Source organism: Gopherus evgoodei, chromosome 4 (genome assembly GCF_007399415.2).
Source record: "Gopherus evgoodei ecotype Sinaloan lineage chromosome 4, rGopEvg1_v1.p, whole genome shotgun sequence".
In the NCBI taxonomy this organism is placed as follows: Eukaryota; Metazoa; Chordata; order Testudines; family Testudinidae; genus Gopherus; species Gopherus evgoodei.
In genome coordinates, this window is record NC_044325.1 from 81,451,595 (window position 1) to 81,465,641 (window position 14,047).

General features: G+C 40.5%; 1 protein-coding gene across 8 annotated transcripts in view; it reads left to right on the forward strand.

Annotated features, from left to right (window-relative positions):
- LRRC4C (leucine rich repeat containing 4C) overlaps positions 1-14,047 on the forward strand; it is a 900,227-nt gene that overhangs the window by 750,688 nt on the left and 135,492 nt on the right. For 2 of the 8 annotated variants that reach the window (XM_030560011.1, XM_030560008.1), the window contains exon 1: positions 5,967-7,791. The exons of the other annotated variants lie outside the window; for them this stretch is intronic. The gene's annotated coding sequence lies outside the window, so the exon portion shown is untranslated. Of the gene's footprint in view, positions 1-5,966; positions 7,792-14,047 lie in introns of those variants that run through there. 8 annotated transcript variants of the gene reach the window in all.

The following is a 14,047-nucleotide window of genomic DNA, read 5'->3' on the forward strand; positions in this document are numbered from 1 at the left end:
ATCTCAACATTAAATTTCATCTGCCACTTTGTTGCCCACTCATCCAGTTTTGTAAGATCCCTTTGTAAATCTTTACAAACTCTTTACAATCTTGAGTAATTTTGTATCATCTGCAAACTTTGCCACCTCACTGTTTACCTCTTTGGCCATATAATTTATGAAAACACTGAACAGCACTGGTCCCAGTACAGATCCTTGGAGGATCCCACTATTTACCTCTCTCCATTGTGATAACTGACCGTTTATTCCTATCTTTTAACCAATTACTGATCCATGGGAGGACCTTCCCTCTTATCCCATGACTTCTTACTCTGCTTACGAGCCTGCGGTTACGGACCTTGTCAAAAGCTTTCTGAAGGTCCAAATACACTATATCTACTGGATCACCCTCATCCACGTGTTTGTTGACAACCTCAGAGAATTCTTATGGTGAAGCATGATTTCTGTTTACAAAAGCCCGGTTGCCTGTTCTCCAACATATCATGTTCATCCATAAGTCTGATAATTCTGTTTTTTAATACTGTTTCAATCAATTTGCCTGGTTTTGAAGTCAGGCATAGTGGCCTGTAATTGCCAGGATCATGTCCGGAGACTTTATAAAAAAGTGATGTCACATTAGCTGTCTGCCAGTAATCTGAGTAAAACAGAGGCTGATTTAAATGATAGGTTACATACCACAGTTAGTATTTCTGCACATTTATATTTGAGTTCCTTCAGAGCTCTTGGATGAATACCACCTGCTCCTGGTGACTTGTTATTGTTTAATTTATCAATTTCTTCCCAAACCACCCCAAAGCACTTCAGTCTGGGATAGTTCCTCAGATTCTTCAACTAAAAAGAATGGCTCAGGTGTGGGAATCTCCCTCACATCCTCTGCAGTGAAGACTGATGCAAAGAATTTATTTAGCTTCTCCACAACGGCCTTGTCTTCTTTGAATGCTCTTTTAGCACCTTGATTGCCCAATGGCCCCACTGATTGTTTGGCAGGCTTCCTGCTTCTGATGTATTTTAGAAAAATGTTGTCAGTTTTTGTGTCTTTTGCTAGTTGCTCCTTAAATTCATTTTGGCCCTGCCTAATTATACTTTTACACTTGACTTGCCAGAGTTTATGCTCCTTTCTATTTTCCTCAGTAGAATTTGACTTCCATTTTTTAAAGGATGCCTTCTTGCTTCTAACCACCTCTTTAACTCTGTTGTTTAGCCATAGTTATATTTTTTTTTTGGTGGTCTTACTGTTTTTGTTATGGAATACATACAGTTTGAGCCTCTGTTATGATGGGTTTTTTTTTAAGTGTCCATGAAGCTTGCAGCCATTTCACTCTTGAGATTGTTCCTTTTAATATCCATATAACTAGCTTCCTCATTTTTGTGTAGTTACTCTTTTTAAAGTTAAATGCTATTGTGGTAGATTTCTTTGGTACTTCCCCCTCTTATAAGGATGGTAAATGTAATTACATTATGATCACTATTACCTACCTAGTAGTTTACCTGTATTCACCTCTTGGAACGGATCTTGTGCTCCACTTAACAACTAAGGGTATGGCTACATTTGGAATTTCAAAGTGCTGCCCCGGCAGCGCTGTGGGAGCGCTGCCCCGGCAGCGCTTTGAAGTGTGAGTGTAGTCAGAGCGGCAGCACTGGGAGAGAGCTCTCCCAGCGCAGCATGTAAACCACATCCCTTACGGGTGTAGCGTGCAGCGCTGGGAGCCGCGCTCCCAGCGCTGCTGCCCTGATTACACTGACGCTTTACAGCGCTGTATCTTGCAGTGCTCAGGGGGGTGTTTTTTCACACCCCAGTTGCAGCGCTGTAAAGTGTGAGTGTAGCCAAGGCCTGAATCAAAGATTGCCTTTCCATTTGCCGGTTCCAGGACCAGCTGCTCCAAGGAGCAGTCATTGATGGTGTATAGAAATTTTATCTCTGCATCTGGTCCTGAGGTGACGTGTTCCTAGTCAATATGGGGATAGTTGAAATTCCCGATTATTATTGGGTTTTCTGTTTTTGTAGCTTTTCTAATCTCCCTGAGCATTTCACAGTCACTATCCTGGTCACGTGGTCAGTAATATCAGATCAGAATGTATATAAGCATGGAATTTCTATCCATAAAGATTCTATGGTACCAGGGGCTGCTCTAGACATTTTGCTGCCCCAAGCATGGCGGCATGCCGCCAGGGGCGCTCTGCCGGTCGCTGGTCCCGTGGCTCCGGTGGACCTCCCGCAGGCATGCCTGCGGAGGGTCCACTGGTCCCACAGCTCCACCAGAGCCACGGAACCAGCGGACCCTCCGCAGGCTTGCCGCCAAAGGCAGCCTGCCTGCCACCCTCCCCGCATGCCGCCCCAAGCATGTGCTTGGAGTGCTGGGGCCTGGAGCCACCCCTGTATCGTCCTGTTTCATTCATTTAAGATTTTTACTCTATTTGACTTTGCCTTCTTTTATATACAATGCCACGCCCTCACCAGCATGACCAACTCTATCATTCCTATATTTTTATACCCTGGTACTCTCATGTCCCATTATTATCATCATTCCACCAAGTTTCTGTGATGCAAGTTTCTGTGAGGCACTCAGTTTCACCTGCCTTAGTATTTAGTTTTCTTGCATTTGTATAAAGCACTTTACAAAATTTCTCAATATTTATTTGTATTCCTTATGTGATGTAATTCAATGGGTCTCCCTTTCATTTGACTGTTTCTCTTCAGTTCCTACCTGTAGCTTATCAGCATATTACTGCCCTGATCTTATTTTTTAGGCTAGATCATATCTACTTTAGCCAATATATTATTTCTCTCTATATATTCATATACATACTAGTACCATTAAAAATTCACATTTTAATGCCATTTGGAATGGCATCAAAGCTGCATAAAATGCTAATTTCTGGTGAAAGGATAAATGGACATTAGTCTGTATCCAAAAAACTGATGTATCTACTGCAGATGATTGCATTTGAGAATCAGATTAGATCTGGAAAAGCTGAGCATTACGACTGACAAAGACCATTTATTTGATTTTAACAAACAAACAAAAAACTTCAGATTTGTTCACAGATTCTTAGCTTTAGCAGGCAAGTGTTAAAGGCAACTTTAAAAACAAAGCCAAAATTTTTAGCCAGGTTGTTTGAATATTAAAATAATCTTGAATAAGTAATGAGTTATGTACAATGTTGTATGTTAACATTTAGTTGTAACTTTTCTGTAGTAAAAAGTAATTTAAAAAAAGGTTGATGGAAATATTTATTGGGATGTAATACTTTTGCACTTCTGAAAAAAATGTTTGTTTTATATTTATTTAGATTAAAATAGTAAAAAGATAAAAGTGCTTATGCAAAGCTCTAGGAGTCCTAATGTTTGATTAATATCACAACATAAGTTCAGTAGCATCAAACAGTCAGATAGATAGGAACTTGAACTGGCAGCTACCAAAAAATATTCCCTTCTATCCCTTCATCAGTTCTAGTGCAAACCCTCAGCCACTTTCACAAAATCCTATTGAATAGCATGCCTGGAAAACCACCAAATGTGGGCCGCATGTTATTGATCCAGGTCCTGATCCTTCACCCATTTAAGTCAATGTATATTTGCCACTGACTTCAATGAAAGCAAATCAAGAGCCCTAAAATACATGATTGATTAAGAGCCAGATGATGATCCCCTTATTCGCACTAAGCAGAATGTTACTTCACCAATTCTGTCACTGAGTCACCACAACTAGAAGTAATGGAGTCACCACAACTAGAAGTAATGTAGAACTGGAGACTGAGCTCCATGGTCTTTGCTACTGATCCAGTACATTTGTTACTGAACTAAAATTAACCATAAAATACACTCTACAATTAAATAAATAAGTATATAGCTACATGTTTAAGTTCCATACTTGTAACCGTGACACTGTCATTCTCTCCTTCTCATTTTCACTTTTGCCAAGTTCATATCAAAGAGCTAGATTAACTAATGATACCTAATATATATATATATATATATGTGTGTGTGTGTGTGTGTGTGTGTCTGTGTGTGTATATATATATATATATATATAAATATTGTAGAGAGCAGAGTGAAGGTGTAGTTGTGTTAATGCATGCTAAAAATAACTGGAAGCAACTGTTTGACTTATGGAATCCACTATAATTACCATCGAAGAGCCTGGCTCATTTTTTTGGGGAGGGGTGAAAGTGGAGGAGTTGGATCTATAAATACTTTCTTTCTCCTTATGAGAGCAACAAATGCAGGAGTAGAGTGTATCATCCATACTCTGCTTGCTTGCCTTGCTCCTATAAACATTTCCACTTATAACTTTCCACATGTGAGAACTTTCACTGAGTTTAGGTGGGTCCCAAACCTACAAACACTTATGAACATGCTTAATAGTGAGCATGTAAATAGCAATTCAATTTACATCAAGTTAAACACATCCATAAGCATTTGCAAGATCAGAGGCTTAATTTGTAAACTCAAACAGAACACTGCATTACAATTCCAGTTCCTTTTCCCTCTCCCCCACCTCTGAAAAAATCTAGGTCAGATTCATCCCATTGAAGTTACACCAGAAAATCTGTGAGCCTAGTAACTGGGCTGGTCTGTACTGAAAACTTAGATTGGTCTAGCTGCTGCACTCAGGGGAGTGAAAATCCACTCCCTTGAGCACTGTAGCTATGCTGACCTAATCCCCAAGGTAGTCAGTTAGGTTGATGGAAGAATGCTTCCATTGACCTAGTGACTGTCACTCGGGGAGGACGAGTTCCTACAAGGATTGGGGGGGGGGGACCCTTCTGTTGCTGTAGTCTGTGTCTACATTATGAGTAGGCTTGGAAGGATTCAATTTCTATCTGTAAATGTCAGTAAATGTCGATTTCACCAAACATACACCAACTGACCAAAAAAAAAAAATCCATCAATAATGATTGAAATCAAGATCGGCAAAATAAGAAAAATAATGCTTGTGAACTTATTAGAGTTTGATTTAAGGCTATTTCCTTTGTATATTCTGAAATGTGATGTTGATACTTGTGTTGTAACTGTTATAAAGCTTTTTTACCTTTTGAATCTCAATGTCTACAGGCATTAAATAATTATTGTCAAATCTCCCATAATTTCCCTTAATTGTTAACATTTAAATAGATAAAAATAAAAAAACGTTTAAAGCATATCATTTTGCACTACCGTGAAAATTTAAATGGTTAAAATTTTAAAAAATGCTGGAAAATAAACATTTAATTTTGCCATACCCAATTATGGGATTACAGAAACATATCTTTGGCATTGTAGCTCTGCTGCTGTAATGCTGGTAGTGTAAACATGGCCATTCTATTGTGATACTACCACTTAATTGCTCACAAATCTCCTGAAACCATGAGACACTTTGAAGATCTTCCAGTCTGTTAACGTGCAGGTGTTTGGTACTGAGTGATACTTGGGTTTCTTCAAATTATGGCGATAAATGGTTTAAATGTGTATTAATGTGTGTTTGAGTGTGTGTACTGTAAACATGTGTATATGTAAAGATATATATGGACATCGTGTTCACAGGTACATGCCTAGCCACAAAAGGGGAGAGAAAGTTACCGAAGTAAAATGAAATATATAACAGGTTTCTAAAGGGTGATTTTATAGAAAATCATTAACTTTCCCTATCCTTCTGTGGCTAGGCCTGTACCTGTGAGCACAGTTGAGCTGCCACAATCAGGCAGGCTTTTAAGAAAATGAGTTTTGACATTCCTTTCCTCAAGACGAGCCTTTGTTTTTCAATTACTCCTTCCTCACTTGGAGGTTTCTTGAGGTAACAGTGAGCCTGTTCCCAGACTGTCCGCCGGGTGGCAGCAGTGCCCTATCACAAGAGCTTCAGTACTCTTTTCCTTGACATCAAGTGTTAATACAATTGACCAATCAGTGCTAAGATGATGGGAGGTAATTGGGTAATTGTATTTTACTGATCACAAGCAGAGAAAAGGAGGAAGGGGGGAAAAAAGAAGAGAGAATTGAAGACGGGAGAAGGGACGAGTGCAGGCAGAAAGACTGACCCTGAGACCTCTGGAAATACTGAGGTGCCATTGCAAAGGTGGGGAGGGCAGTGAGTGAGAGAGAGAGCGAGAGAGCCAAGCTACTCCCCGCAGCAGCTGATTGGAACTGGATATATCTAAATACATATACATACACACATATAAATATATACAGGTAGACTTCAAGCTGAAGCTGATGGCAGGAAGAAAAGGTTTTGCTGTGCATTTCTGGGATAAGGAATGAAAGAAGCGGCTGCGCTCCTGGGAATGTGTCATCTTGGAGGGGAGGGAGGAAGGGGGAAGGTAACTGGAATGTGGAAGAAGATGGGAGCTTAAGTCGCTGCTGTGCAGAAGGGGATACCAACTTGTAGATCTGAAATATACCAGGCTGATCTTGGCAATGAGATCAGAGCTGCAATTGCAATAGATAGGGAGAGGAAAAGGGAGGCAGAGATTGGAGCGCTGTCTCTGTGTGTTTCTCTTGCTCTCTCTCGCCCAAGAAGAAATAGAAGAAGTTTATCCGTCTCGATACTGCTGGATCTTTATTGCTGCTGGACGAAAGATGGAGAGGAAGCCGAAATGAAGAGGAAGGGGAGCCCCGTGCTTATGAAATTCAGAGTTAGGGAGGACAAATCACGCCTCCCCAAGGAGCTTTTGTGCCCCATCGGGGGAGTTTTAACGTCAGGAAGATTTTGAGAAGTGGGGGCAAAGAGAAGAGGGAGTGTCAAAAACACCCACCCCACGTGTGTAAAAAAAAAAAACGAAATAAGGGATGGATTTATTCTTGACAGCTGGTGGGAACCTTGAATTTTCCTCCTCTCTCCCTCACCCCATTTCCGTTTAATGTGAGATTATGAAAATGCAGAGGAGTTGGAGGGAAGGCAAAAGGATATAACGTGGAGTTTGAAGAGAGGAGAATGGTGATGATGCTGTGGATGACTGGCTTCTTGCTGAAATCAAAAATCCAGTTGCGCACTGGGTTGTGATTGGAAATCTAATCAGATCTTTGGAGGGGGGAGAGAGAGACCAAAAGTTTATTGTTTTAACATTCTAAATGTAAGAGGAAACGCTGGTGAAGGTGTGTGTGGAGGAAAATAGGGAAAACAGAAGAATGGGAACCCCCGACCTAACGTGGAAACACATGGATTGGATAATTGATAGTGCAGCAAAGAAGGGGGGAGAAGAAAATTGCCTGGCCAGACCTGGATCTTAACAGTCACAACAAAAAATGCATTAAAAGAAAACGGCCTCACTTCAGATATAGGGTTGTTTAAAATAAAGAAACCCCTCTCTTCCCTCCAAAGAAAAAAAAATAGTTGGCAATGGAGAACATAGGAGAGAGAAAGGAAAAACCCTCAACGAAAGGAAATTAGGAAAAGGATCCACACTGGAATGAAAAGTTTCAGAAAGAAGGACCATTCTTGTTCTGATGGATTTTTTAAAATGTTTAGTTTTTTAAAAAAAAACTCCCCCAGGAAGACAGGATTTTAATGATACAACTACGACCATTTCCAGCAGAAAAGTTAAGAGCGACGGGGAAAAAAAGGGGGTGGGAGTGGAAAAGAAGAATCTGGTGAGGGAGAAAAAAAATCAGCAGGTTGGGTTGGATTGGAGCCTGTGTGGACTGGAATTGATGGAAAATTGAAGTTGGATATTTTATTTTTAATTTAATTCCTTCTTTTTAATTTTGGCTTCGCCGCTGCAATGAAATAGTTTGCCACCCCCTGCCTTTTTCTCCTCCCGCCCTTAAACACTCGGATTTCCATCTGGATAGTCTTCTGTGCAATCTGAAATACAGTGAGTGCCTTTGATATTTTTTTATTCTTATTTCTGGGGAAAGAAAACATGCCCTCGCTGATGTTTTCCCTCGCTTTCTTCCCTTCTAATAAAATCTGGATAAATTATAGGCACTGGTTTGGCGGGGCCGTGGGGTATAATCAATAACTTACCGTACATCCAATGTTATGGTTAGTGAAATGCAAGCCCCGGGAGGATGTTGCAGATTCCTGTGTCTGCAGGGTTTGTAAATGTTCACTAGCAAAGAAATCTCCCAAGGAAGCCCCTGCAGTGTGTGGTGTTGTGCTGCTCGATCCCCCAAACTGTGCAAGAGCGGCAAGTTGCACGGCAGCCTAAGGAGTTTGATGCACAATGATTTTTGTTTTCTCTTTTGACCATTGGAAATCGAAGGGATCCGATTTAATTTTTATTATGCAAATCTGACATTGCAGCTCAGCAAGGTGTATTAACATGGACATATGATAGTGAGGCAGGCAGGTGAAGGATGGATGGCTTTTGGTGGGGGGAGGGCCGACGCCGAGGAGGCAGTCTGGGGAGAAACGTTACATTGTGCACAGAGTGTGATGAAGGATGGTTCTCAGCAGAGAGAGTGGATGGGTGTTCACTATTGACGGCGAGTTTAAAAAACTGCTATACTTGCCACAGATGTGCTCCAGATCTCTTAGGCAATTTGCTGGGGTTCGGTGGTAAATCCTTCTCGCTTCCAGAGGGCTTTCACAACAGTTGTAAATTTACTATTGATAGGCAGATAGTGTTCCGCAGCGTTAGGAGTTAACATAAAAAAAAAAGAGAGAGATCTTGTCTCCGGCCGAGTTTACGTATTAGGAGTGATGGGTAGATAATAGGCCGGCTAGTATCCAGTAATTATGTCTGTCCTTGCTTACAGAAACGGGGGGGAGGGAAATAAAAGTGGGATAATGTTGTTTGAAATAACTGGGAGTCCCTGTGTGCTAGTGGGGAACAGAGCCACTTTGCTCCTCTCTTTTCTGCTGGCATAGCTGCTGGCTTATTAGATATTCTGTTTCCATGCCCGCAACCCTGACCTCCTCCATGTGCTGGGACACAGATTGAAGGTCTTTACTGGAATGTAGCGAAGAAGGAAGTTGGAGGGGGACCTCAGACACATAAATAAGTGACCCATTGAGCAGATAATGGCTATTTTTGCCAGGCAATGTGCAGAATTAGCATGGCCACTGATTTCCTCCCCCCATTCCCTTGAGCTCAGAGGGGAGGAAGTAAAGAGGAGGAGGAGAGATGTTGAGTAGAACTCCTCACTTGCTGACAATCTTTCCCTCTTTCTCAGGCTTTCTGTCTCAGAAACCACAAGTGCAACATAGCTAGAGCTTCTGGCAATAAAATAAACATGTTAAAAAAAAAAAGCTTATTTGATAGAAACCTTCCTGAGCTTACAGGTTAATGGAAATTAGAGTTTCTGCCATTAAAAAATATCCCATTCTTCTGCTCCTCAGAGGTCATGTCCTTTAAGCATTTGTTACTTGGGAAGGATGAAAGATGTGGGGGGCAATCCTGCTCCCAGGGAGGTCCATGGGAATTTTTGTTTATTCTGCTGGGCTGAAAACAAGAAGCAAGTTGGCACAATTAAAAAAAAAATCCCTTATAGCCACATCTATTCTTACCCTTCTCTTAAGTCCTTAACTAAGCATGTGTAGTATGGAATGTTTTCAGTCTCATTTATTTTTCTGGGCAAGTGTTTCCTGTGGGGTCATTGAGTGGGTAATAAATTTGTCAATCTGTGAAAAAAATCACATTGTTTTCCTCGACCCCTGTAGGGTCCTGAATATCTTATCATAATTCCTGTCCCTATTGGGGCTACACTGACATCACCAGTTGCAGTAAAAGAGCAGTTAAATGTGGTTTTAAACTGTTGCTCAGTAATTACTGAAAAAAAGAGAAGCTGGCCAAGTGAGGGGGGAAAAATCTTCAAGCTTTTCACTGGGTTGTTGTGAAGCAAGCCCATAAACAGAAAACCTCTAGGGAAAGCCAGTCTAGCCTTTGACAATAGGATGTCTGATTCATTTTGTACAGTAAATAGCATGAGGGTTTTTTTTATGTGCTGAAAAAAATGTAGACACAAATCTGGACTGTGAAATAGACAAAGCTTGTCAACATTAGAAATCTGTAGATGCGGCTCAGCTTCTACAGATGCAATAGTCGCACACTTCCATGAATCACTCACTTGGTAAAGTAGCCAAAGACACATGGAGTAGCCTGGAATGTAACTCTTTCAGTGATGTAATGGAAGAGTGTTGAGCATTCAAATAATTTGCACTTGGATGTTGTCTAGATCTCAAGGTGCTGGGCAAGATAAAAATGGCAAAAATATGATAGATAACCTTAGAAAACAAACTGAGATGAAAAGTGAGGATTTCATAGTAACCTGAGTACAAATGAAAGCTGATTGACTTTGTTATTTCTCTCTCTCGTGTCAGAACACCAGTGTAGCATTCAGCAGTATATGATATGCAGACTGCCTTCATTTTCAGAGTATTAGGTAAACCATCTGTAATTACCTAAGCAGATAGGAAGAGAAAATACAGTATGAACAGTGAGCAGTTATGTGAATAGTAACATGTCAAATGCCAGTGCAGGAGAAATAGAATACTGTGTATGAGGGCCCTATTTTATTTATTGTATTTGCTCCTCTGGGACCAAAGATCACTTAATCTAAAAATGTAACCTCTCTCGGTAATCTGAAGTTATTGCTGATATAAAGCTAAGGCAATCCACATCTGGTCACATTTCGGAAATGTCTTTCACTGATGGAGAGTTGGCCCCAGATCTATTTTTATTGCTGAAGTAGCCTCTGGATCACTGTGACTAGGATTGTAATCTTGGTGGAAAAGAAGACTTGTAAAGGCAGTTAAATAGAATGTCAACATATTTATATGCTATATAGACAGAGATTTATAAACTTGTATTTTGCTCCTTCAATGTAAACTAAAGGTTGTGGAAGAGATTTGCAAAATATTAAGAGTTTAAGATAAGGTGCCAGTGTCTTTAAAAACAAATTCTATTGTACATGGTTAGCCAGTGTCATTCTCGCAGTAGTTACAGCAATCATCAGTATGAAAATGGAGACCTTCTATAGAAAGACATACCAGTAAGTGTGTGGGATTTCAGGAGGGTTAAAGACAGTGGCTTGTGCTTTCATTAAGATTTGCTTCCCGTTATTTAAAATGTAGAGCAAATTTGATGCTGGTGAAAAGCACTGTTTGACAGCCCTGGAGGCTGAAGTCCCTAGTATGTTTTTCGGGAGTGGGGGAGAAGGTTGGGAATGGATGGGGGGAAGAGTACATTGCAACTAACTGCAGTGTAAACTTCACTCCCAATCCTTTCGATGTGTTTTCCACCTTGGCCTGGAGAGATCCCTTGACCTGTCTGCGGAGATTTACAAAAAAGAGGCAATTATCACCGATTGCAATATGGACACCTGTCCACAAATAAGAGGAATGGAGATTCATCAACCTGCTTCTAGAGCATCCAAATATCTGTCAAGCAGTAGTGGCTTAAGTCACAACCTAGCTGAGGCCTGATCCTGTGTATCCTTACTCATCTCAGCAGCCTCAAGGAAGTGAACAAATCCTGCTGCTTTAAAAGGTGATTGATTACTCATGTGATTAAAGCTTGGCCATAAAGGTTGGAACTAACCAGCCTTGGACAATTCCATTCACCTCAGCAAATAACTTCTTGAAAACTGTCTTTAGGAGGGTCCCCCTGACACATCTCCCCAATATCAGCATCGTGGAGTAGAGGACAGAAAAGTAGCTTTTTTAACCATTACTGAAAAGTTTTTGTAAGAATTCTGCAAGACTGCCTTTCTGCCATGACCAAAAATGAAGGGCTCCATGGTTCATTGTACAGCTCCAGAGCTATTTGATCCCTCTATCCTTCAGATAGTTTTGGTGTCTATTGTATTCCCCACCCCCCGCTTTTAATTGCAGATGTACAAGCTGTGATATGTCTGGATAAATTAAAAAAAGTGATCCAGGATATAAGAATATTCCTGATCCAGAAGCAGGAATATTCTTGTATCCATTAGAGAGAAAAGCCAATGCACGCATACACACAAAAAGAGGGAGTCAGGCACGCATACAGACAAAAAGAGGGAGTGAAGATTTACATTTGGTATCCAAGGAAGCAAGAACAGAATCCTGCAGGGTTTTCTGTTCATTGTTTAAATGTTGCCATGGCAATATCTCAGGGCACAAGTTACATGTTTTTCCACTTTCTCTAGTTGAGCTTTTCTTCTTTCCCTTTTGATCTACTTAACAACAACAAATATTCCCATTGAACTTGGCACAACAATAGGCAAAAGAATGAGATGGCCTCATTGTCTATCCCTGGCCTTCTGCAATTCTACCCTGAGGTTTGTTAATGTATAGGAGACCTAATTAAGATAGATCTGCTGGATGGAAGTGGAGTGTGAGACAGCTTCTTGTTGTAAGGACACCGAGTATATTATAATATTTTGTGGAGTGGTGATATGTTAATTGGATAGCTGCAGGCAAGTGAAGTGTAGCAGTTGCTGACAATTAGAACAATGAACTTGCTAGGACTCAATCCATTCCTCTAATCGCTGGGTGGATTAAAATGCATTGCCAGGCATAGGCTAGTGTTTCTGTAGATTTGAACACACACAATTCTACGAGCTCTGTAAATTCTGTTTTCATAAAGCAAGGACCAGCTTTATCTTGCTGTCTGTGAAAGAGAAAGAGGCAGCACTGGATCCCTGAGCAAACTCTCTGTTTGCATTTGCTGCAGAGCATGTCCTGCCTGCAGGAGTGTCTGTGTGCAAGATACCACTGAAATCAGTGCATTTTTAAACATAACACTGATGTTGGCCCCATGTCGAATTAGTTAAAGCCAGCTCAAGAGAGTTACTGCAAAAGAAGTTAAAGGCTTTTGTCTTGAAAGACATCGGAGAATCAGGACATTGGAGATGGCCTTTGTGTGGAGGGATCTCCCTTTGGTTATTTTTTGCAGCAGCTGGATCCATGCAGCCTGGTACAACAAAATAACTCATGGAAACCAGGATATGTTTTCCTGTCATGTTCACATGGCAAATTTAATGTGAAATTGACTTCTGAAGAGCCTCAATAGTTAGTGCTTTTTCATCACTATATGTATAAGAATAATTCTCGGATGCTTTGAAGGTCACACCCAATCCTCAGAGCCTAGTACTATATTAATTTTTTAAAAAGGTATTTAGTGTAGTTCGGGTCTTCTCATTTAGCACTGGTAAAATGTAGTCCTCTATTTATCCACAAGATTACGTACAGAACTCACATTAGCTTTCTGAATGCCTCAGTCATAACCCTAAGGTAAGGTTCACCTTTAAACTGGTACAGGCTCTAAAACAGTTTCCCTAATTTGAGCAATCTTTGGCATCTCTGAGATGGGCAATAAAGGTTGCCAATCTTTATTTGGACTAAGGTCATCAATTCGCTTCATATACCTAGGCAACTGACTAGCCATCAGATGGTTAAACATATTCAGATGCTTCTGACTTGAATAGAATTTAAACTAGTGACCTAGAGATGAAAGTTTCTTCCTCCATAATCAGTTCTCAGAGCCATGCAGTATTAAACGTTTTGCTCTACAAGGTAATTTATTGTTGGGAAGGAGTAACTGGCAAGGTGGAGTATTTGTACAGTATCATTAACACTAATAAAATCATGTACAATGACAAAACTAGTACTTTGATTTTACTTATTTGCCGTTTCTCTGTTGTGTCTCTGATGTGCACACCACTGTAGGGTCAAGGTGCTGGCCTGCTGTGCTGTAATGCCTCAGAGCAACCACATGGTTTCATTTCATTTATGTATTTGTTCCTCTTTTGTCCTTTATTCTGCAATGCCAATCTCTGGTCTCTCACTGATCTCAATGAGAGTTTTCTCAGTGACTTCCAGAAGGGAAGGATTGATCCTTTGGTTAATTTTTTGTTTGTCTTATTTCACTGCCCCTTCCCACAATGAATTCTGAAACCTGTTTAAGTTTCCAAATCAATAACAGGTTAAAAGTTCAGGCTTCTATAACATAAGTATTATCAACATTATATTCTGAATCACAACATTTGGAACGTCCGCTTCCTCATCTATCTTATTTGCCAAGTGTTCTTTGTTACCTTTGCCGTTCTTGATGTCATCCCAAGCAGTTAAAAAGGGGAAGGGACATTTCTCTCTCTTTGCTGTTCAGGGTGTTAGTGATCAATGCAATTTCACCAAATCTTCATGCA